Consider the following 22,954-nt stretch of genomic DNA (forward strand, 5'->3'; position numbering starts at 1 on the left):
GCTTTAGAAGATTACCACCCTGGCCTTCCACTGGCTATACCCTTCCTCGTGGGTGAGGAGTTCAGAAGAACAAGAAAATGTATATGAGACCTGGAGGCTTCTTCTGCACAGCTTCCCCCTGAGGGTGGACCACATAGCTGATGTGTACCCCTAACCCCAAGAAGTGGCCATGGAGTGGCTGTTTCCAAAGCGGGGGTGGGGGGAGGGGTGATGGAGCTCAGACATGGAGGCTCATAAGACCTCTTGAAATGTGGGCTGCAGCCAGGGATGGAAAGAGAACAGTGGGACAAAGGCCAGAGGCCCACCTCCCATGCCACCATGTTCCAGGGCACAGCTCGGAGGAGTCCAAGGATTCTAAACTCAAAGCTGAACTTCCAGAGCATTATGAAGGTGTATTGGTCAAGGTGGGAAGACAGACATATTTTAATGAACAATTTAATAAGCTTAATCAGATCAGATCAGTCGCTCAGTCGTGTCCGACTCTTTGCGACTCCATGAATCACAGCACGCCAGGCCTCCCTGTCCATCACCAACTCCCAGAGTTCACTCAGACTCACGTCCATCGAGTCAGTGATGCCATCCAGCCATCTCATCCTCTGTCGTCCCCTTCTCCTCCTGCCTCCAATCCCTCCCAGCATCAGAGTCTTTTCCAATGAGTCAACTCTTCGCATCAGGTGGCCAAAGTACTAGAGTTTCAGCTTTAGCATCATTTCTTCCAAAGAAATCCCAGGGCTGATCTCCTTCAGAATGGACTGGTTGGATCTCCTTACAGTCCAAGGGACTCTCAAGAGTCTTCTTCAACACCACAGTTCAAAAGCATCAATTCTTTGGCGCTCAGCCTTCTTCACAGTCCAACTCTCACATCCATACATGACCACTGGAAAAACCATAGCCTTGACTAGACGAACCTTTGTTGGCAAGGTAATGTCTCTGCTTTTGAATATGCTATCTAGGTTGGTCATAACTTTCCTTCCAAGGAGTAAGCGTCTTTTAATTTCATGGCTGCAGTCACCATCTGTAGTGATTTTGGAGCCCAGAAAAATAAAGTCTGACACTGTTTCCACTGTTTCCCCATCTATTTCCCATGAAGTGGTGGGACCGGATGCCATGATCTTAGTTTTCTGAATGTTGAGCTTTAGGCCAACTTTTTCACTCTCCACTTTCACTTTCATCAAGAGGCTTTTGAGTTCCTCTTCACTTTCTGCCATAAGGGTGGTGTCATTTGCATATCTGAGGTTATTGATATTTCTCCCAGCAATCTTGATTCCAGCTTGTGTTTCTTCCAGTCCAGCGTTTCTCATGATGTATTCTGCATATACGTTAAATAAACAGCTTAATAACACCTTGTAACTAGTATGCAAATGGTAGATAGGCCTCCATTTGAACTTGTGCTCTGATTTTTGCATGTTAGAGACAGGCCTCTGCCTGGGGATGGAACCCCCAAATCCAGTCCACCTCCTCAGTCTGGAAGGATACTGTCCCAACGTAATAGTTAAGGAAAATGGAATCTCCTGTAAAGTTCCCCCCTCAAAAAAAAAAATGTATCCAAAGTACATTTTGATGAATGCTCATGGTAGAGAAAGTACAAATACATAAATAAGGAAACAAAACACTCATAATTTTGCTACCACAAAAGTGGTAGTTTTTTTTTTTTAATTTGCTTATTTTTATGAATGTATAGAAGGCTACATTCTATACATTGGGCTTTCTGGTGGCTCAGAGGTTAAAGCGTCTGCCTGGAATGCAGGAGACCCGGGTTTGATCCCTGGGTCGGGAAGATCCCCTGGAGAAGGAAATGGCAACCCACTCCAGTACTCTTGCCTGGAGAATCCCATGGAGGGAGGAGCCTGGTAGGCTACAGTTCATGGGGTCCCAAAGAGTCAGACATGACTGAGCGACTTCACTTTCACTTTCATAGAAGGCTACAGAGCAACACAATGAACCATATCTATATCACGGTGACCCAAAACTTTTCAGAATGAAAATTTCCATTCAGTGAGAAATATGATTGCTGGGAAAAATCACATAATATTATTAATATCACCATTATATGGTATCTTATTAGATTAGCAATAATCTAGTCATATTGTGGAAAATCCTTCAACAATATTAGCAAGAAATAATTTCTTTCTGTGGCTTCTGAACAAAAAGAAATTGAATCATGACCCATCAAAATTATATTGGCTAGAATTGTAGGAGGGGGAAAGAATATAGGAAGATGTCAACTGTGGAAACCCCAGTCTCCAGAAGGTTGATGGCTTCCACTGGCCATGGATGGGCAATGGATGAGACTGGAGTGGAGAAAAGGAGGTAAAGCCAGGCCATGTTCATTCTCTTCCTCATTCATGAATCCAGTCAGCATTTATTACGTGAGCCTACCATATGTCAAACAGCACTATGCCCTGAGGAGCTCACAACACAGGAATGGACACTTTATTTTTACAACTCGGTCTCAGTAGATCCTTTATATATAGTAAAAACTATCCCTCTGCTTTTGCTCTCAGCCTACAAGGTTCAAGAAATTCACCTCCACTTCTGGACTCTATGAGTGGAACATGTGACCTTTTTTAAACCAATTAGAGACTTCAATCCTCCAGACCACTGTGATTGGTTAGAAATGGATACAGGACATAAGGCAGGCCAATCAGGATCAAGGAGACTCATGTCTCAAAATTTCCTTCTAGCTTCAGGGGAAAGGAGTCTCTTTCTGTTCTTCACAGGAGTTCTGAGGTTATTTAAGCTCGACAGCTCTGGAGGAACAACATATAAAAGCCAGAGAGCACGGGAAACCTATGAATGGAGTTCACCCTGATAGGTCTTGGAGTAACTGTAGGGCAGCTGAATTACAAGTTGCACCTGAAGGTGAAAGTTCAGTGGCACAAACCAATCAATTCTCATTTGGTTTAAGCCAGTTTTTGGTTTGGTTTTGGTTCTGAACACTTGCAATCAAAACATCCTAACTACTACAGAAATAAGATCAAATGATTACAATATAAAGTGACCTGCCCTGTATACAGAGGGATGGGCTATTGTGAGATTTCAGTGCTCTGAGAGAAGAGACTATCTCTTGGAATTCCTCTTCCTCTTCCTATCTGGAATTGGGGAATTCCAGGGAGATGTGCGGAGAAGGCAATGGCACCCGACTCCAGTACTCTTGCCTGGAAAATCCCATGGATGGAGGAGCCTGGTAGGCTGCAGTCCATGCAGTCGCTAAGAGTCGGACACGACTGAGTGACTTCACTTTCACTTTTCACTTTCATGCATTGGAGAAGGAAATGGCAACCCACTCCAGTGTTCTTGCCTGGAGAATCCCAGGGACGGGGGAGCCTGGTGGGCTGCCGTCTCTGGGGTCGCACAGAGTTGGACATGACTGAAGCGACTTAGCAGCAGCAGCAGGGAGCTGTAACATTGAGCTGAGTGTTGGTGGATGAAAGAGAAGTAATCAAGAGGAAGATGGAGAAAAGGCTTTTTAATATAATCTTTTTTTTTAATGTAGGACCTGGAAGGTCCAGATTATTTTGGTGCTAGTGAGGGAATTGGGATCTTTTCATAAGCAAGATTGAGAAACTCTTTCCTGATGTAACACCTGGGACTTCCTGAAGAAAGAGCTGATCCCTGGCTTGTCACCAGCAAGTGTTCCTGAAGTCCTATAAACCCAGAGTTGGATCACTCAACAGTGAAGGAAGCCCCTTCCCCTCCACTTGCTGACCATTACCTGTGCCAGGAGTCTCTGGGGACTGGGGACCCAGGTGCAAAGCAAATGGCCACTTGCCTCATCCAGGTCTTTTTCTTAGCAACTCACTGCATTACTCTTTTGCCCTGTTGACAGTTTCAATAAAATCTGTGCCACAGAGGCATTTGACTCAGCCTATTAATTCTGCAAAGGGTTCAAAACAACCTGTATTTCACTCACATTTTCAGGAAATTTTGTTTCTGGATTACCTGCATCGTCTTGGCTTCAGACTTTTTTAAGGTAGCAGAAGACCAGTAATTTCTTTGTTTTTTATCTATTAAGACTGATGAAGGGGCTTGCAACCAATGGGTCCAAGTTCTAGGATGCTGCAGGGCCCTCCCGACTAGAGACTGGAGCCCTGTGCACTTTCTACATGAGTCTGTTTGGCAGTTTGCAGACTCCACTCCTCTAGGGTTCACAGGAGACTTTGTTGGGAGTAACAGTGCTGACACCTCGCAACCACGATCACTTGGCAGAATTCACAAGTTCATGGAAGCATAGCATGTTAGTGCCAGAAGGTCTCTGGGAAACTGTCTAGTTGAACTCCCCAGGAAACATGAGGGACCAAGGCTCAGGAAGGCGAAAGGAATAGCCAGATCAGTTAAGGAGAATGAGGATTGAAATCCAGGTCTTCTGGCTTCCAGGATTTTTCTAACAACTCTTTGCTGGCATAAAAAAGATTATTAAAAACAGAAAAAGAAAGCAAACAAGGATAAAGATGACACCCAGGTGGCATGTATTCTGATTTCTTTCTTCAATATTTTTTGGTGGATTTAAGTGCATGCAATGAGCTAGTTTAGCAAGTCTGTCCTAGCACCATCCTCTCTCTCTGACACCAAAGATCTTCCTAAAGCCAGAGTGACAAGTTCTTCTAGAGGATACAAAGGTGGGACTTGGAAGCTTATGGTGAATGAAATATAGTGACATCCTCCTTCTCCACCACCATGTAGACAGCCATTGTTTTAATGAAGTTAAGAAGTTTCCCAGGTTAAAACAAATCTTGGGGTTTGGACACATGGATATACAAGACATTTATCTAAAAGGTCTCTGGTGGAAGCATGATCTCATGGAGGGCCATAGAGCCCCTGAGAGGGAATTCTCCATAAGGAGTGAAGTGAAGCCCATTCAAAGACAGGACCCTCCCCTGCACTGATTACGACACTCCTCATTTTGCAAGACCCATGATGCAGCATTTCTGCTTCACTGTATCAAGGCTCAGTGGAGTTTCAACATCACCAGCACCTGCAGAACCCCTTAGGCGTGAGATGCAGGGCCAGCGTGGAGCTGCTCTGCTGTGGAACTGGGTACGGACAGAGAGAGTGGAGTCTGGTTTGGCTTAAAAACAGAGACTCTTTAGTGCCATATGTTTCTTCTCTAATCTTCTCAGGAATAAATAAGTAATTGAATGTGTAAATAATACAGCATAAGTTACTAAATTTACTTTCTTTGCCAAATGTTCTTTTAGGCCTCCCTTGGGTCCCCAGGTTTCTTTAGGAATGTGGATTTCTGTTAGTTTTTATGACTCTGAAGTGTAGCAGAGAGAACACAAGATAAGGAGTTCAAAGATATGGTCTGAATACCTGCACTGTTATTAATTAACCACATGACCTTAGGTTAGTCACTAATCCCAGAAATTCTTAGCAGAGGTGCGTAGAACATTCTAGGGTGTCATAATAACTATGAGGTGTGCCTCGAGTAATTAGTTAACAACAATAGCCAAGTGATGAAGTTTGAAAGCAATTTAAAATACATAAATTAGAGTGAATTTAAAGTAATGCCAATAATTGGTGGTGGTGGTGGTTTAGTTGCTAAGTCATGTCCAACTCTTTGCTACCCCATGGGACTGTAGCCCCTCAGGTTCCTCTGTCCATGAGATTTACCAAGCAAGAATACTGGAGTGGGTCGCCATTTCCTTCTCCAGGGGATCTTCCCGACCAAGGGATCGAACTAGTGTCTACTGCATTGCTGGGCAGATTCTTTCCACTGGGGAAGCCCTATGCCAATAATTACATCATTCTAATTTTCTAGCATTCTTATGTGTTTTCTCAAACAGAGAAAGCGTTAGCTGGCATCATGGGAACCAAGCATGACCCATCCATTGCCTCCCAAACTATCATGAGGGGATGAACAGAGGTGCTTGAAGTCATAAACATGGCCATTTAACACTAATTTATGGTATCTAAAACATCCTATTAAAATATATATTAAATCAAAAGCACTGATGTCTTCTTGAATAGAATGTAAAAGGTACATGAATTTTCAAGAAAGATCACCCATAGTCTTGAAGCTACTTGGATACTCGGGGCTATGTATCCAAGGACTCAAGGATGTACATCCTTTCTCCTTGGTTGATATGGGTTCTGAAGTGGAAAAGTTTGTGAAACTGTTAAACCATGCCTCAGTCAAACCAGACAGTTACTATTCTATCAGTATTTGCTATAATGATTACAGATTTTTTACAGTGCCCATGAGTTGTGATTTTACAATTGCTTCCACTCCCTTTCTATGTCATACAATAATACATTTTTAATAACAAACTGCAAGGGAAAACAAGAGGAAAAAAGTGGTGCATGGGCTTCTGTATTGCACATGAATGAAAAGGATCAGGGGAACATTTCTGTCTATGATACAACAGTTAACTTCCCAATAAAAGGCAAAACAAAGTGATAACACAGTGAAATTGTAAACTGCTCTTCATGTTTATAATAGGATGTTCATTCTTTATAAATTCTCTTTTGTGATGTTAATAATAAAATAATATTTATTTTTATTTTTCCTTCAATTTGCATGTTTACTTCTTTATTACATTTATGTATGGAATGAAAGTCTGGAAAAATTCAAGCCTTATTTTTTTCAAAAATAAGCTACATTAAAGAAGATTTGCTTAACCATGTTCTTTCTCTGTATGGGTCTCAGGGGGCACAAAATTAAATTAATCATAATCCTTAGTTTAAGATATACTTTGGCAAGGGGACTTCCCTGGGACTTTCCTGGTGGTCCGGTGGTTAAGAATCCACCTTGGAATGGAGGGGATGTGGGTTCGATCCCTGGTCAGGGAAGTAAGATCCCACATGCCTCAGAGCAACTGAGTCTGCACACTGCAGCTACTTAGACCCAAGCACTCCAGAGTCTGAGCACCAGAACTAGAAAAATCCATGTGCCGCAACAAAAGATCCTGTGTGCCACAACTAAGACCCAATATATCCAAATAATAAATAAATGAAGATACATTCTGGCAGGTTTTATTTTCCAAAGATGGTGACAATTATAACTCACTTTCACCTACTCATCAATGATGTGACCTGGACACTCCTCTCATGGAAAGGTGGGGGTCTCTGACCCGCCCTTTGAAATTAAGCGGGTCCTGTGATTTACTTGTGACCAATAAAGTGTATAGGTCAGTGAAGGTGATGCAACTTCTGCCTTGCTCGCTGGAACACTCAGGCGGGAGCAGCCATGCTGTAAGGAAGTCCAAACTAGCCCACAGGGCAAGTCCACATGGAGAAATCCTGAGATAATATTAAGAGAAAGAAATATCAGCTCTTCTAGCCTTAATCATCAGCTGATTATAACCATGTGAATCACCCCTAAAAACAGTGATAGCTAGTTGCTGTTGTATCAGGCTACTAAGTTTTGGGGTAATTGGTTAAATAACAATTTTAATGGAACATGTACTGCCATCACTGGTTCATTAATGAGTCTGAGGATTGCCTGACTGATACAAAATAATATAGTAATCTTATGAGCTCTAATTGGTCATCCTTCTGGATTTTTTTCTTAAAATTTTTTGATATTTGTAAATGGTTGATTTCATTATTCACATATTTATAAAACTGTTATGAATGTCTATCCCTGACTCACTTTCCCCCTCCACAAAAGCCTATAGCATATTTATTTATCCTAGAAATGTGAATTTCTTCTACATTTGGCTATGACCATGGGAGTGTATTACGCATGTAAACTCTACTCGTCCTTGCATCCCAGTGGCTAAAAGATTAGGAACTCCTGACTCAATCCCGCTAAGCTTCAGTTTCCCACATGTAAGATGGCAGAATAATATTGAGTCCACCAAAAAGTTCATTCAGGTTTTTCTGTGAGATGGTACAGAAAAACCCCAATGAACTTTTTGGCCAACCCAATACTAACCCTGCCTATCTCATGGGGTTGCTGTGAGTACCTATTTAGAAAATGTTGAAGAAAATATTCATAAGTAATAAGGATCTGTTACCACAAAGTTGTGTTATTTTTATAGTTTCATTATATGTATTTCATTGTCCTTTCTCGTGTGGGAAGCACAGGTACCACTGGCTTTCTCACTATATGAACTTGAAAAACTACTCTGTAAATGATCCATTGTCTATGTGAGAGAGGTTTATATGTTTCTTAGGGTAGGAACCAAACCTTCTGCTTCTTTTCTTTTCTTCACATTAGCAATGTAGTCACACTTTGTATTTAATAACTTTTTTTCCACTTGGATGTATCTAAATTTAGCCTGGCATTCCGACACAAACTGTGAAACAAATAAGATCATGGGTAGGGCATGCCCAGCTTGGATCCCATTCTAGGAAGGGTCATTACTGAAAGACCAAGAGGGTCTCATTAGAAGGTGGTTTTGCCCTCAAGGCAGCCCCATGGCATGGCCCCTGAGGACAGCTTTAGAAAGACCCTGCGGTGCCAGTCCCTGAGATTTCTAAAACTAACATCCAGATGTCCATCTGCTGCACAGACACTGAGAAGGTTGTTTTTGATGATGCGATGTTCCTAATTTCTATTCAGAGCTTCAGTATGTCCCTGTTGCCTTTGGGAATTAAGGCTAGGGTCTTGGGTATAGAAATCTCCAAAGAGTGGGCAACATAATACGTGGTCCTCAAATCTCACATTCAGCTCATCTCCTAATTGCCCAGAGAACTTCTGTTTACCATGCATGGAAAAGAGACCACATGAGCCTTTTTTACCTATAGGCGGAGACCTCCTTGCAGAAGGCTGGCAATCTTGCCTTGGGGTATATTTCGCAGCTCATTATTTTTTCTCTTTAGATACGGTAGCCTCACTTCTGCTCATTAGGCTCCTTTCACTACATCATTGCCTGTCTTTAATGTGGCTGGTCTATTAAATAGCCCTCACCTGGCAAAGCCCCCTAGTGTCCCGAACGTGGCCCTGTGCTCCCGCTTTCATGCCTTAGTTTGGACGATCCTTTAATAAGAGCGGCACTGACACCAGCATCCTGTATCTCCTTGTGCCACGGAGCCCCTCAGTAGCCGGGGGGAGGGGGCGCTACCACAGAACTCAGAGGACAAGCCACTTAGTGCTCAGAGGCCCCCGAAGGCTTTCACAGAAACGGAATGAGGTACACCAGAGGAAAGGCTCTGAGCAGAAATATTGGCATCCCATTTATTCAGCACTACCAAATATCAAAAGGCAATTGATTAAATATTGATCTGACAACCGCTTGAAAAGGAGCAGGTGCTTCTCGCAATCTGGCAAGAAAACAGGGTCAGGAACACTAAATGTGGGTACTGCAAAAGCGTGTTTGCAAAATCTCCATGTCTTCTTGCCATGATTAAAAGGCTTGTTAGTCATGGGTGAAATCCTAGAGAGGGTATATGCTTGAATGTCAGCTCATATTAAGCTGCATGAAATTCATGTTTCTTCTTTACTCAGAATCCCTCAAACTGACCCAACTGATGCAGTTCCTTTTGTGGTCAGATCAGCTTCTGTGGACTTTTTCTGGAAGGCCAGCCCTTGAACCAAAACAGATCTTAAAAGCCTACTGCTCTAGTTTTTGTTTTTGCAAGTACAGAAACCCACTTGAGCAAGGTCAAGTCAGAATTGGTTGATTAAAACACAAACGTGTATGTATGTGTGTGTGTGTGCATATAACAGATACATACACACCACTGGCCTCAAGCTGAGGAGTCTTCAGAAAACAACCCTCCTTCCTTTCTTCCCTCGTTCTTTCCCTCCCGCCTCCCTTTCAAGGCTATCGTGGGCTCTCTTTTTTGCCTCTCTCAGTTCACATTTGGGTTTTCCTTCTATTTCCCCACAGACCAGAATCTTCTTAGCGCATCTGTAACTGGCTTGGCTTTGCCTTTGGCTTGTCCCCCAAACAAACACTATTGATAGGAGGCACAATATTGACTGGGGGACACTGACTCTTGCCCCTCCAATCAATATCACGTTATCACTGATGTAAGCTCGATGCCAGTCATGAAATGGTTGTCACTGGGCCTCATATATGCAGCATCGGTCACGGCTATTCATACTGTCATCACTTCAATTGAGACCTGTGCATTGCTGATGCTACATATGTGAAATTGAACTGTTATTTAAAACATCTTCAGAAAGATTATACTATGATTTAGCATTGAAATGAAAAGGTATCATGTACATAGAAAGGCGTGTAAACAGAGCAATGGGGCATAAATTTGATATTAGCAAAGCAAATATTCATCATTGGAGGAATGGCAGTGATTTCATATTTTCTTGCAAAGTAACAACCAAGTGTTTACAAGACCTAAGAAAGGAAGACATCTACAAATAGATGAAGCTAAGTTACATTTTGCTTCTGAGATACAAGCAAAAGGATTGCTGATCTCATGTTGAACAATGCAATTGAAAGCAGAAGAGATTGCCAAACACTTCAGTACAGACAAAAGAAATTTCAAAGCTATAAGAGGCTGATGTGACCAATTCATGTGTCAAGCAGGATCATTGTTAAGACTGAATATCCATTTGTCAAAACTGCTCAACTTCTAGCAACATTTGTTTCAATTGAGGGGAAAATAATACTATTAATTTGATCAAACAGCAAAACACCAGAATCAAAACTTGCCAAATGGGTTTCTGCATCTTAGAAGAAAATCCTGGCTATAATAATAGAGTATTATTTTAAGAAATGCCACATCACTGATGTTTTAGGGGGCACAGAGAAAGATCTTCTGTGGAAAACCACCAACATCAGCAATTCTAAGTTGAAAAGCATTTCAGGAGTCAGAATCAAGCTTTAGAAATTTATTTTACTTATATTTTCCTTTTCATGTATACTTAGTATATCTAAAAGGCTCTTTCAACATAAAAACTAAAAGTCCATGTGATTTTTTAAAAAAGTATTCTAGGAGTTTAATTGGAAGCATTTTTTTTCTTTCTTAGTGGCATATAAAATCATGATCTCTCACATAACTGATGCCAACTTAGACGCAAGGAAACAGAGTTGGTCCAAGGAAATGTGAGCTGAAGCCACGGGCGCTACATTGGCCTTACTTGCATAAGAGAAGATCTCAGGCCTCAGAATTCTACTTTTTCTCCCATCCCACTGGCTGGAGTGACAACAAGGCTACACTGTCCAACACGGTAGCCACTAGCTAGCCACATGGAGCTTTTTAAATGTTAAAATTCAGTTCCTTGGTTGTGCTAGCCACAATCCAAGAGCTTGACAGCCACTGTGGCTAATGGTTACTATGTCGGACCATACAGATTCAGATTGAACACTTTCATTGTTACATAACATTCTGTTGGACAGCACTGGACTGCAGTGACTTTAGAAGCCATGCACTGAAGAACAGCAGACACACCCTTGGTCTGGGTTTTTGCACAACTGCTTGACGTTGAGCTGCCCATTGACCTGAAACACTCACCCCAGACTGTTGCAGGAGAAATAAACATGTGTTCTTCATGCTGGGGCTTTCCTGGTGGCTCAGACAGTAAAGAATCTGCCTGCAATGGGGGAGACTCGGGTTCAACCCCTGGGTCAAGAAGATCCCCTGGAGAAGGGAATAGCTACCCACTCCAGTATTCTTGCCTGGAGAATTCCATGGACAGAGGAGCCTGGGAGGGTTATAGTCCATTCATGCTACATTACTGGTTGATATTTTAGTACAGCAGCTTGCCTTGTGCACCAAATGATACCATTGTTTGACTTTTTTCTGTCTGTCTTCTCCAGCAGACTCTATTGGGATTTTTTTTTTTTTTTCAAAATTTAGCACAGTGCCTGACACAAAAGTAGGCCCTTAAAAAAACATAAACTGAATGATTTAATTAATAAATATGAATGCATGGGAGAGACAACTATAATTTAGAAGATCAGTGAAAATTTCCTGAAGGAAGTAGTATCCTTCAAGAGACTTGAAGGATAAAGTCAACAGAGGTATAAGGCAGGCAGAAGAGGTTTCCAGATCGAGAGAAGATCCAAGGGGTTAGAACATGGACCTTTTAAGACAGCGCTTCCCAGGTGGAGCAGTGGTAAAGAATCTGCCTGCCCATGCAGGAGACATAAGAGATGTGGGTTCAATCTCTGGGTTGGGAAGATACCCCGGAGGAGGAAATGATAACCCCCTCCCGTATTCTTGTCTGGAGAGTCCCATGGACAGAGGAGCCTGGTGGGCTACAGTCCATGAGGTTGCAAAGAGTCGGGCACAATGGAGCACACAGAGCACAAACATGTAATAGTTTTGGATCTGGGGAGAAGGAGAAGTTAGAGTAGCAGGGAAGAGATCGTGGTGGGCTGTGTAAGCCATCCTAAGATTTTGTATTTCATCCCAAGGGCAGTAGAGGGCCACTAAACAATGCTGGTGCTTTGACTAAGCTATCTTAACTTTTTTCTAATAAAACAAATGTTTGTTCTGTTCTTAGAAGCATTTGAGGGAGGAATTCCCTGACACTTTGGTAAATGCTTTCTATACTTCGCTAAAATCCTCATGGAAAGTTCCTCTGTCTCTAACCTAAAGCTCTTTCTTTTACCAAAGTAGATTTTTGTTTTGTTGTTTCTGTGATCTAAAGTACACAGGTTACCATTCTCTGTCCTTTTCCCACGCAGTAGAAAGGTCTTAGGGAATGGTCAGATCCCTGTGTTATAAGCTAACCGGGTTGATATCAGACATTTTGCTACAGGTGGTAGTTTCAGTGATGAGGGGCCTAATCCAACCAGTAAATAAAGACTGGGTAATAATGGAATCCACTGCATTCCAAGAGATAGGAAGACTGTCCCAAGTCTTCTCTTCCTGGGGGTAGTCATAGGTCCTATCCCCTTCTTTCATCAGTGATGGTGGGAATCTTCAACCTTTCTTTGTGAGAAGGATGAAACATAGAAAACAGACAAATTGTCTACATTTGCCCTTACCATTGAGGTGATTATAACAGCTTGTATACATTCAAAGAGCCCGTTTTATCAGCAGCCTTCTCCACCTGCCTCTCTTGTGAGCTCACTTGTGAGTTCAAGATTTTCATGTCCAACTGTGACTGCACATTTTCACCTGTAAGATCCACAAAGTTCCTAGAATTTAACATATCCCAACCCCTATTTATTATCATTCCCATAACCTCCCCACAAATCTGCCCCCGTTTCTTCTGGTGACAACATCTTATCCACCCAATTACAAAATTCGCAGATTTGTGAATTGTCCTTGACCCCTGCCTATCCTCACAGTCCTCAGCCTCTCCATCACTAAATTCAGTCATGTCTGACTCCTGAGAACTCTCCCACACATCTCCAACTCCTCTAAAGACTGCCGGAATGCACATTCTCATCATTTCCTGTATCTAGCTCCAAGTGTCTGCAATCTGGAGTGATAGTCCTAAAATCCAAAACTAATCATGCTAAGTCCTCTGCTTAAAAATGTCTAAATTACTCCTTATCACTTTCGGGAAAGAATTCATGCTCAAGAACAGAGTGTACCAGGCCCTTCGTAATGTGATGCCTGCCCACCTCTCTCATTTCCTCTGTCACCCCTCCCCTTAGATGTCCTCATGCCTCCTCTCCAGTTACTAACAGACACAGCAGTTCTTGCTCCTCTTTGTACAGGTTTTCTCTTTGACAGGCATGTACTTCCACCTCTTTATTCACCTGGAAAAATTCTACCTGGCCTGTAAGGTTCATTTGGGGGAGTTTTTACCTAGGGTTGCCTTTTCTGATTTCTAGGTACCCACCCTTAATACTTATAAAGCATCATGGTTATATTGTAACACTTAAGACACCATGTGAAACTGGTTCTTTGTTTTGTTTTGTTTTTTTGGCTGCATTAAGTGGCCCATGGGATTTTAGTTCCCTGACCAGGGATTGAACCTGGGTCTGTGGTAGTGAAAGACTGAGTCCTGAGTCTTAACCACTGGACTGCCAGAGAATTCCAAAAATTGTTAAGTTGCCTCTCTCCCTGACGAGATGTGGGATTCATCAGAGGTAGGGATCTATTTCATTCATCTACATAAATACAGTGTCTATCATAGTATGTGACACATAATTAACCACCCAACAAATATTTGTTGAATGAATATCTTTTTCAAGCTTCATACCATCAAAACAGTAAGATCAAAAGCCACAATGGATGTGTTCTTATCTTGGGGATGTAAGGATAATTAGGGGTTCCACAACCAGGACTAAACCAAGGAGGTAAGGCAACCCAGAACCCCTTCTAGTACAACCAGCATCACACTTAATGGTGAACAGCTAACTGTATGCTCTCCTCTTAGGGAATGAAGTAAGGATGTTCATTCTCACCACTCATATTCACCGGAGTCTAGGGAGTTCTAACTAATGCAATTGACAAGAAAAAAAAGACAAAGATCAGAAAGGAAGAAATAAAATTATCCCCACTTTCATATTGTCTATACAGAATATCCCAAGATATCTACTAAGAAAAATTCCTAGAACCAATAAGTGAGTTCAGCAAGGTTTCAGGATATAAGATCAACACACAAAAATCAATTACATTTTATATACTAATAATGAACATGTGGACACTAAAATTAAAAACACAATACCATTTATATTTACTCCAAAGAAAGTGAAATACTTAGGCATATACTTAACAAAACATGCACAATTTGTATGCCGAAAATGATAAAAGACTGGTCAAAGAAATCAAGGAAGACCCAATAAATGGAAAGACATGCCATCACATGGATTAGAAGACTCCATAGAGTAAATATGTCAATTCTCTCCAAATTGATATGTAAGTTTAATGCAATTCCGATCAAAATGTGAGCAAGATTTTTTTTTACAGACATAGATAAACTTATTCTAAAATTTATATGGAAAAGTACAAGCCCTGGAATAGCCAAGACAGTCTTGAAAAAGAAGGATAAAGGGAGGAATTAATCCATCCAGTATTAAGGCCTAGTATTTAACTAGAGTAAACAGGGAAGTACAGCATGCATGTGTGAGTGCTCAAGTATTAGTGGGTAAACAGATATTTGGGTTAATAGAACAGAACAGAGAAACCAGAAGTAGGCCCACACAAATATGCCTAGCTAATTTTTGATAAAGGTGCAAAAGTAATTAAATGGAGAAAAATAGTATTTTTAGCAAACAGTGTTTCAGTAATTAGACATCCGAAATGGCAACCCACTCCAGTGTCCTTGCCTGGAGAATCCCAGGGATGGTGGAGCCTGGTGGGCTGCCGTCTATGAGGTCGCACAGAGTCAGACATGACTGAAGCGACTTAGCAGTAGCAGCAGGGAGGAAAAAATGTATACAAAAAAAAAAGCAACCCTTTACCTAGATCTCATACTTTATACAAAAATGAACACAAGAGGTAAAATACAAAACTATGAAAGATTTAGAAAAAGAAAACAGCAGTTTTTAGACTTGACACCAAAAGTGCAATCAGTTAAAGGAAAAATTGATAACTTTGACCTCATCAAAATTTAAAATGTTTGTTCTGCAAAACACCCCATTCAGAGGATAAAAAGACAAGCTACATACTAAGGAGAAATATTTGCCAATCACATATTAGATACAAAGGACTAACATGTTGAATATATAAAGAACTCTTAAAACTCAACAGAAAATAAGCAAATAGACCAACTTCCCTGGTGGTACAGTGGATAAGAATCTGCCTACCAATGCAGAGGACATGGGTTTGATCCCTGGTCTGGGAAGATTCCACAGGCCTCAGAGCAATAAGCCCGTCACCACAGCTATTGGGCCTGCGTGCTGTAACTACTGAAGCCCATGCACCTAGAGCCTGTGCTCTGCAACAAGAGAAGTCACCGCTCACCATAACTAGAGAGCGCTCACATGCAGCAACAAAGACCCAGTGCAGCCAAATTAAATAAATACATAATTTTAAAAAGAGAGATAATCCATAAAAAAATAAGCAAATGGACTGATTAGCAAAATGGACAGAAGACAAGAAGAGGTATTTTACCAAAGAGGATGCTGCTGCTGCTAAGTCACTTCAGTCGTGTCCGACTCTGTGTGACCCCATAGAGGCAGCCCACCAGGCTCCCCTGTCCCTGGGATTCTCCAGGCAAGAACACTGGAGTGGGTTGCCATTTCCTTCTCCAATGCATGAAAGTGAAAAGTGAAAGGGAAGTCGCTCAGTCGTGTCCGACTCTTAGTGACCCCATGGACTGCAGCCTACCAGGCTCCTCCATCCATGGGATTTTCCAGGCAAGAGTACTGGAGTGGGGTGCCATTGCCTTCTCCAATGCATGAAAGTGAAAAGTGAAAGGGAAGTCACTCAGTTGTGTCCAACCCTCAGCGACCCCATGGACTGCAGCCTACCAGGCTCCTCCGTCCATGGGATTTTCCAGGCAGGAGTACTGGAGTGGGGTGCCATTGCCTTCTCCTACCAAAGAGGATAGACAGATGGCAAATAAGTACATGAATAGATGTTCAGCTTCATTAGCAATTAGGAAAATGTACACAAAAAAACTCACAATGAGGTATCACTATATATCTATCCGGGCTTCCTAGGTGGTTAAATGGTAAAGAATCTGCCTGACAATGACAGGAAATGCAGATGTGAGTTGGATCCCTGAGTCGGGAAAACCCCCTGGAGGAGGAAATGGCAACCTACTCCAATATTCTTGCCTGGGAAATCCCACAGACAGAGGAGCCTGATGTGCTACAGTCCACGGGCTTGCAAAGAGTCAGATGTGACTGAGCATTCATGCATGCATACATCTTTCTAAAGAATAGCTAAAATAAAGAATAATGACAATGTCAAATACTGGCCAGGATGTGTGGTGAAAATGGATCACTCATATATTGCTGGTGAGAATGGAATTATTATGCTACTCTGGAAAACAACTTGACCATTTCTTATAAAACTAAACATACATCTAGCATACAATTCAACAATGACACTCTGGGGTGGAGTGCAAAGTTTCCAAAGAAGTGGAAACTTATAAATAAATAAAAATAAAAATCTGTATATGAATATTCATAGTAGTTTTATACATGATAGCCAAAATATGTAAACAACCCAGACTTCTTCAACAAGTGAATGATTAAACCATCATACACCCACAGTATAGAATACTGTTCAAGAATAAAAAGGAATGAACTATTGATACCTATAAAAACTTGGCTCAAATTTGATAGATAATTATGCTGAGTTTCTCACTCAGTCAATCCAAAAAGGTTACATAGTGTATGATTCCATTTATATAACAAATGACAAAATTTTGAAATTTGAGGTTGTCAGGGGTTAAATATGGGGCAAGGTTCTGGGGGGAAGAAAGCGGGGGAGGAGCAATGATTAGGGAATTTGGGATGGACATATACACACTGCTATATTTTAAATGGATAATCAAAAATGACCTACAGTATAGACAGGGAACTCTGCTCAATGTTATGTGGCAGCCTGGATAGGAGGGGAGTTTGGGGAGAATGGATACATGTATATGTATGGCTTAGTCCCTTTGCTCTTCACCTGAAACTATCACAACATTGTTAACTGGCTCTACACCAATACAAAATAAAAAGGGTTTTAAAAAAAGATGGAGCAAGGTAGAGCAGGATGGAAGTGGATATGGCAACAGAGGGATACTTGTGGTAATGAAACTGTTCTGTATCTTGACTGTGTGGTGAATACACATGATAAAATTGCACAGATCTAAGTACATGCAAACACACAAATGAGTGGAAGCAAAACTGGGAAAACATAAAGACTGGTGAGCTATATCATGTCAGTATCCTGACTGTGATACTGTATGATAGTTTTGCAAGATGTTACCATTGGGGGAAAATTAGATAAAGGGTACAGGGGATCTTTCTATATTATTTGTTTTAATTGTATATGCACAGAATCAGACCTGACTGAAGCAACTTAGCGCACATGCTACAATTATTTCAAAATAAAAATCAACAACCCTACAAATCAGAGCTTACTCCCCATTTCCCTTCCTCCCTCCCCACTCCACCACCCCAGCTAGTTGCTAAACACTTATCAGCATACAGATCCACTTCTCTTTGGAGAAGCAACTTTGTGTTAGTAAACCTTGGTGTAGTTTTTTTCTGAGTGCCTCACAGAAGACATAGTAGACGCTAGAGGCAGTGGAAGAGCCTGTGGCCTTGGGAGAGTAGTTTTACTTCCCTGGGCTTTTGTTTTCCTCATCTGTAAACTGGAGACTTAGTACTAGAGGAAAAGAAAATGAATACTTACAGAGAACCTACTTTTACCTATGCCTCCTTCCTTCATCCTCTACAAGCCCAATGAGCCACACAGAATGAGTGTCCGAGATTTGGATAAAGAAAGAGGCTGCGAGACATGCCTACCAGAGAAGAGCGATGTGGGTAGAATCCACATCCAGGCTCTTTTCATTACTGCCCACTGCCCTGGAAGCCTATCCAATTCTCTGACACTAAAGCCTACAAGGCAGCCTCTCCCCGTGGAAAGTGAGTTGGGCAGGGAACGCCTAACCCTCTAAGTAGAAGAAATGGCTGCAAAGGACACAGCTCAATGCCCCTGAACAGATATGGTTGCACCAGAAGCCACAGACTTCAACCAGGCCCACCTGCCTCCAGGTTCACTGTGGAGCTCCCAGGGATAGCTGCTCATTTCCCCTGGTTGGTTGTTGCCTACGGTTGCCTGCAGAACAAACCCAAAACAGCCCCAAAGGCCGAGCAGTCTCCCCTTAGGGAGCAGGCAGGGTATCATGGGGGCTTCCCTGGTGGCTCAGTGGTAAAGAATCCACCTGCCAATGCAAGAGACACAGGTTCAATCCTTGGGTCGGGAAGATCCCCTGGAGAAGGAAATGGCTACCCACTCCAGTATTCTTGGCTTCCTCAGTGACTCAGATGGTAAAGAATCTACCCTCAATGCAGGAGACCTGGGTTCAATCCCTGGGTCAGGAAGATCCCTTGGAGGAGGATATGGCAACATGCTCCAGTATTCTTGCCTGGAGAATTCCATGTACAGAGGAGCCTGGTGGGCTACAGTCCATGGGGTTGTAGAGAGTCAGACACAACTTAGCGACTAAACAATAACAACTACAGGGGATCATGGTCAGCAGCTGTGAGCCAAGGGAAGATGGGTGCGAACCGTGGATGAAAATGTCCAGGGGTAAAACATTGGTACTGGCTCATGCAAGAGGAAATAAATGTCTCCTTAGGTTGGAAAGCACATTGCTCACCAAAGACTACCTTCCAACCAATCTCCTCTGTGTTTTCCTCACAAACTCTACAGGTTGGCTACCCATGATGATCACAGACAAGGCAGTTCAACGGTTAGAGCCCTGAGCTGGGGGCCAGGAGACATGGACTAGCTAGCCCTCTGACTTCCTCTAAAACCTTGGACGAGCCATGCTCCCCATCTGGGATTCAGTGCCCTTGTCTATAAAATGAAAGGTTTGGATTAGTTGTCCCCTAGGCCTCTCTAAGCCCTGCCAGCCTTCATGTTCAAGGTTAGCTCTAAGACCTGCATGAAGGGCCTGCCTGAATCTGCCACAGCTCACAAATATTATTGGAACAGAAGTCCTAGTCGAATTTCATTTTTCTTCTGAGGCTGTTTATTGCCTAACAAAATGTACTTAGTGGTAAATTCGTGACTGTGATGTTAAGTGCAGGCTACAAGCCCACAGACAAAAAAAAAAAAAACCAGTTAGGGGAGGGGGGAGGAAGGAGGAGCCCAGAGCCTGAAGAGGGAGGGCCAGGCACAGGGTTGGGAAACCTTGAATTCACAGGAGTGTCTTATAAACACCGGCACCATTCCTTACTTATTCACATCGTCTGCCCTGTCTGGGTTCCGCGTGGTCTCCACTTCTTGTTAGCGTTTCAGCTGCATACCAGGCCCCAGCTGGCAGTGGCTAATTGCAATCAGCAGGTGAGAAATGTAGGTTCTCCGAAAAGGAATTATCTCCAGCGCTGGGAACCATTCTGGGAAATATAACAGACCTGGGAAGAGAGGGGGAGATGTTTAAAACCTGAACTTCTGTGAAAAGCATTAATTGAAAAAGACAGCCCCGCGCACCAGGAACCCATGACTTGCTCGCCTGAAAATATAATGAAGCAACTTAGTGTGGAAGGAAAGACGGGGGAGCATTTCCATTTCTGCAAAAGCAGCTTCTGCCTCTTGCACACAAGCCTGGCCTGCCCTCTTTCCCAGAGACCACAAAGGCTGCCTCTTATCGGCTCGGCTTGTAGACTTGACGCTTTTCTGCCTGAGCAAAATCACTGCACCAAGCTAAGGGCTTTTCATTTGTTTTTATTTACTTTATTTTCGAGAAAGATGTAAAGCTGTCTACTCTGGGGCGGGATGAGTTGAGGAAGCAAGTTCAAAATCGGTTCAGTCTCTCGAGGTTGCGGGATATCCAGGGGCTTACTCCACCCGGTACCAAGTGAGGTGGGGGTGGGACACGGGTGCAGCCACACACCCTACAAGGCCGTTCAGCTACTTGGGGAAACAAGCCCAGGGTCAAAGATCAAGATCTGGAGGCGCCTGTGTCCTCAGCCCCGAGAGCAGCCCCCATAAATACCCGCCTGGTCACCTACGGAATCGGCTTCTCTCTGGGCCTTATCAGGAAAGGGAGTGAAAAGTGTACCAGAGGGGTGATTTGAATTTCATTTTCTCACTCTGTCCCCCTGTGGGAAACACCGCGTGGTACTGAATGCTGATTCAAAGAAAATTGTCTCTGCTCACTGAGGTTTAAGGCCAGGCATGGGCAGCTCACATTGCACTGGGCTATGGGGTGCCCAGCAGTCTGTCTTCGGGAAGTGGGGGGGGCACCACACAACAGAGGTGGGGTGGGGGGCCTGGCCTGGCAACGTTTCCAGAGCAGGCGGGTGGGATTCAGCACATGGCGACCGTTCACTTGACTTCAGTGCTCCCATTCCATAAAAGGCAAGTGATAAGATGTAGCTTAAAACAAAAGATTCCTTTCCCCAAAGGAATGTGAACTGGGGTTTGGAAAGGGTGGGTGGCTCAGGTATCCCTTCCTTTGGGTTGTTTGTAGGCCAAGAAGGAGGGAGCGGCTAGGCACTGCAGCCAATCTCTGAATGAAACCCCAGTCCCTGGTGGGAGGTCAGTCTAAGGACGCACCAGCTGTGGAATCTCTGTCCACCTGCAAGGGCCCTACCCCCACTCCCCAGCCACCCTCTGGGCCGAAGGAATGTCAGAGGAGAGATTAGAGTCTCAAGGGGAGGAGATAAACAGGCCTGGAGACCTTTCAGCCTTGGAGCCAAACCCCAGGCTTTGCGATCAAAAGACAAACAAACAGCCATTCCCATTGGGTTTCTCAAACCCGCTGAGCGGCACAAACGTTTCCTCCCTATAAACAAGCTCACCTGAAGAAGGCGAAGAAAACCAGACCCTGAGATTGCACGCAGTTTTTGGCAGACCCCTTAGGAGAAACTGCCGCAGACAGCCTATCAAGTGCTTTTCTCACATCTCTCAGAAATAAGATGTCAGAGTTTGAACATAAACCACGAACAAACACAATCGGCCTGGTGTTTCATGCCAGCTTCCCCGTCCTGACATGGGGCAGCTTTCGAAAATGAACTGCAGCCTTAGAAGCTGTTGACAGGATTTTTAGAGCAGCCAGGGAGTTGAGAAGGTAAGCAGAGAGAAGAAGCTACCAGCGGCCTCCTTTTGACAAACAATGGGCTCTATATCGCAGTGTTATGCCACACTAGGAGGCGCTATTCTTACCGAAGTCTACGGAGCTGTGGTTTAGGAGGTGTCAAGGGCGAATACAGTGCTAAGACAGACACCCAGTGAGTGTCCACAACCAAGGTGAAGAGAGAGCAAGTCTCTGGCCCAGCGAAGCTTATATTTGAATCAGTCATTATACAGTGTGGTAGCAATGGGGGAGGGCTGAGATTTACAGTAGGGTAGTTAGGGAAGGATCATCGAGATGAAGTGACTTTTGAGCAAAGATGAAAAGGGGTGAGTCCTGAGAGGAGGTTCTCTGGGGGAAGATGGACCCAGGTGGAGGGGATGATGAGGGCAAACGTCCTGAGATAGAAGAGTGCATGGTCGAGGCAAAGGGCACCATGGGAGCCAATGGAGCTGGAGTGGAAAGAAAAGGGGCGTGGCCACAGATCCTGAATGCAGTAGAGACTCACAGAACATCATAGCAGGTGCCCCACGCCACCCTATCAGCCACCTCTGGGGCCCTGCGGGGCTCTCTGGTTCTCTATTAACTAACAACTAATCCCTGATACAGTTCTGCTTAATTATTAACTAGGGGTAGAATTCAGCTCCACCCCTCTGACTTCCTAGATTTCAGTCCTCCTAATATTTCATCTTGGGGATGGAGACATATGAAAAGAGGGAAGGTGGCCCTCTTTTAACTCCCCAAGTCCCATGGCAAAAGGTGTCACCATGCACAGCACGACTAAATACAAGCTGGTTGACCTTTCCTTAGCACCTTTTCCACACAAAGAATGGCAAAAGCACTGGAGAGAATTAACTGAACCCTGGACCCATCCAAAGGTGCTCGGAATCTCTTGCCCAAAGACCCAGGATTGATTCAGTGTCTATCATATCAAGCATTTTGATGATGAATTCTTGGCTGGATGCCCTGAAAGTTTCCTTGGCCAGAACCTCCCCATTTGCTTTTCAGCATTTATTAATACTAACATTGTACCCAGAGAAGGCAATGGCACCCCACTCCAGTACTCTTGCCTGGAAAATCCCATGGATGGAGGAGCCTGGTAGGCTGCAGTCCATGTGGTCGCTAAGAGTTGGACACGACTGAGGGACTTCACTTTCACTTTTCACTTTCATGCATTGGAGAAGGAAATGGCAACCCACTCCAGTGTTCTTGCCTGGAGAATCCCAGGGATGGGGGAACCTGGTGGGCTGCTATCTATGGGGTCGCACAGAGTTGGACATAACTGAAGCGACTTAGCAGCAGCAGCATTGCACCAGGCTGCCAGAACCTGTAAATAGAGGTGACACTGGAGGCAGGAAGTTGTCCTGGAAGTCTACGGCCCTGGGATCTGTGGCAAACAAAGTCATGGGACTGTATGAGTTAGGGTTGTGTCTGATGCAGAAACTG

At 43.5% G+C, this 22,954-nt stretch overlaps 1 long non-coding RNA gene across 1 annotated transcript; it reads right to left on the bottom strand.

The window, feature by feature from the left end:
* Positions 1-6,959: 6,959 nt before the first annotated feature.
* LOC129638558 (uncharacterized) lies at positions 6,960-22,314 on the bottom strand. The gene is made up of 4 exons (XR_008707906.1): positions 20,445-22,314; positions 19,670-19,847; positions 12,849-12,981; positions 6,960-7,242 (listed from the first exon to the last, which is right to left on the bottom strand). It is a non-coding gene; the product is annotated as an uncharacterized LOC129638558 (long non-coding RNA).
* Positions 22,315-22,954: the final 640 nt, after the last annotated feature.

The sequence above is a fragment of the Bubalus kerabau genome, chromosome X (genome assembly GCF_029407905.1).
Source record: "Bubalus kerabau isolate K-KA32 ecotype Philippines breed swamp buffalo chromosome X, PCC_UOA_SB_1v2, whole genome shotgun sequence".
In the NCBI taxonomy this organism is placed as follows: Eukaryota; Metazoa; Chordata; class Mammalia; order Artiodactyla; family Bovidae; genus Bubalus; species Bubalus kerabau.